The sequence below is a fragment of the Corvus brachyrhynchos genome, unplaced genomic scaffold, assembly GCF_000691975.1.
Source record: "Corvus brachyrhynchos isolate BGI_N302 unplaced genomic scaffold, ASM69197v1 scaffold80, whole genome shotgun sequence".
NCBI lineage: Eukaryota > Metazoa > Chordata > Aves > Passeriformes > Corvidae > Corvus > Corvus brachyrhynchos.
In genome coordinates this window covers 14426704-14429528 of record NW_008236769.1, presented here as the reverse complement: position 1 = coordinate 14429528, position 2825 = coordinate 14426704, and positions in this window count along the sequence as shown.

The following is a 2825-nucleotide window of genomic DNA, read 5'->3' as shown; positions in this document are numbered from 1 at the left end:
GGATGGATGGATGGATGGGTGGGTGGATGGATGGATGGATGGGTGGATGGATGGATGGATGGATGGATGGATGGATAGATGGATGGATGGATGCTTTCTAGGTGTGTGTTGGGAAGGAGCAGTTCTCAGCTCCCTTCCAGTTGCAGCTGAGTGTGCAGGCTAGCTGAGCACTTCCAGATGTCCCCTCCTATAATCAAGCAATCTTTCAGCTGATGGTTTAAAATAGCAGCAGATCTGGCTTAGTTAACAAAGCCCAGTTTTGGGGCCTTTCAGGCAGCTGGCCCCTACCATCAGTCCAGTAGGGCAGGCAGGCACCTCCTCATGTCTCAGAGAGTGACAGGAGAGTGGAACCCTGAAGGGAACAGGCCAGCCCTAGGAAACAGCCTTTACCCAGCTCAAGGCTCCAGTGAAACGTGCATTATTTTAAACATGTAAAATCGAGGCTGAGGGGAAGGAAACTGCAGCTGGATATAAACTGTGGTAAACAGGCCTGCAAATTACCTCCCTAATTTACCATAAACTCACTCAGTTATGAAGAGAATAAGCTTGGAGCATCCCAGTGCAGCCCTCTGTGCCTCCTCTCCTGCCATAGGGGTCAGCATCAGCGCAGCTCCAGTGGTCACCAACTGCTGAATCAGGATCACATCCAACACAAGACAGACTTCACTGTGTCCTGGTCACCCTGGAATGAATCATTAACCTAAATTGTGGCAGTGCAAACCCAGCACAGAAGGAAAGAGGATCGGGCAGTTTATTCCTGCTAGGAGGGAGAAAGCTGCTTGGAGAGAGACAATGCTCCTGTAAACAGCCTGCTGCCTCTGGCTGCTGGCGAGTCCTCGTGTTGTGATGAACCCTTATGCTCCTCACCCACAGTCTCCTTTTTGCTGTTAGTTTCAGGTACCTGTTTTGCATCCAGCACCATATTTGAACTAGCAGAGAACACGTTGGGATTTGCATTTAGACAAACTATTTAAGGCTCATAATTGTGCACTTGGTGTGATTTCTTTCCTGTGATGGGTAGAAAAGGTCTGTGATACAATGGTACACTTGATGCCTCACAAGGATGGCCATTACAACAGTATTCCAAAGGTTGATGTTTTGCTGGTTTTGTTATACTGCTTGATATACATCTTGAATAAAGTCTTAATCTTTTCTTTATTAAAAAAAAAAACAAAAAACAAAACAAAACCAAACATCTTTAGTCTGTTCAATGTATCTGGCAGGCCAGAAAAATCACTTTGATCGCTGTATTATTTTTATCTGAATTCTGGCTGACTGTATATAGATGTATTCACTAAGTGCTGCATGTCCTTCAGAACTTTCTGTATCATGAACTGGAAAACGAACAAAATACAGCTACTGAACACTCTGAGTAACTAGTGAATTCATTGCAATGCTACAGCCTTGTGCTGCAAACCACCTCTGCTATACAGGCAGCTCTGGGGCTGATACCCAGGGACTGTCTGCTCAAAAATGGGTTATCAGGGAATGCTTTAAGGCACTGCTTTCATACACTTGCTGGAGTATCAGCTTTGTAGAGAAAACATCCGATCCAACCCTTAGCAAAACTAGGGTCGAGTTGCTCTGCACACTCCAAACAGACTCCACGATAAACCCTTGGGTTTGTTCCATTTATGTGTGACCAGGAATGTGCAGAGTGAGGTGTCTTAAAGGAAAAAGAAGCAAGGAAATACTCTGATTTGGCTGCTTGAGGATGTTGTGCAGGACCTAAGGAATATATTCTACTACTCAAAAGTCAACAGAGGACACAAAATTTGAGTCCTATAGTGAAAGTTAGTGGCCAATACATTTTAAAATCAATTATAAACACTGCATGTAGCCATCAAACTGGTTTTGGGCGTTTTTGTTCCATATGCTTTCTAGCATGGACACAAGGCAATAGTGTGTTATTGTGACAGGCAACAATGCTCAGATAGACCCTGCTCTTCTTTCTCCTCTTCCCCAGAAGACTCCATTCAGTGAGCCACCAATAAGTATGGATACAACAAAATAGGTCCTGGGTTATTTAAACATATTTCTTTTCAAAAAATAAGGTTAAATATGTTGAATTATTCACTTTTAGTGCCATTTAGGCTATATTCCTCCATGTTAGACAATCACAGGAAACCATCAGACATCAGAATGTGTAGGTGACCAGCCTGACCTCTGCTAAGTAAAACACAAACTGCAGATGAAGACAATCTTGAATATTCCTTTATTTTGGGCATTGATTCCCACAATTCTGCTCAGATGATATGCACGTTTATTTAAAAACTTACAAGCATTACAGATTTATGTTCCATAATTCAGACCATGCCACATGACCACTCCCCCTTTCCTAGAGATGTGCAAAACCAGGATTTCTACACACGAAGGTTTGTGCGGTCGTGATACTTCTGGTAGGGATCATCAATGTACCAGTTCCTCCTTTTCCAGAAGGAAGTGGTCATTTTATCCAGGAGTTTACACTGTGTCCTTGTGCACAACACAAACTCCCTCAAACGCTTCTTCTGGGCAGCCGACTTCTTCCAGAGTTTCTTCTTGTAACCAGACTGTCAGGAGAAAACACACACACAAAAAACACCCACTTCTTAGCAGGTCACTGCAAATACACAAACAGCCACACTGCTCAGCAAACCTGGATAAATCCCCTCCTTTCAGGAAAATGGGAGTCTCTCTACAGAGCTTTTCTTCATTTTATACCAGCCACTGCCCTCCAAGGGAAGGAAAACAACTACATTTTACACTGACTATAAAGAACAGGCTCTCATTACCCAAAAAATCTCACCTTTCTCCTAACCCAGAGGCCATTGTGCAGCCGGAGG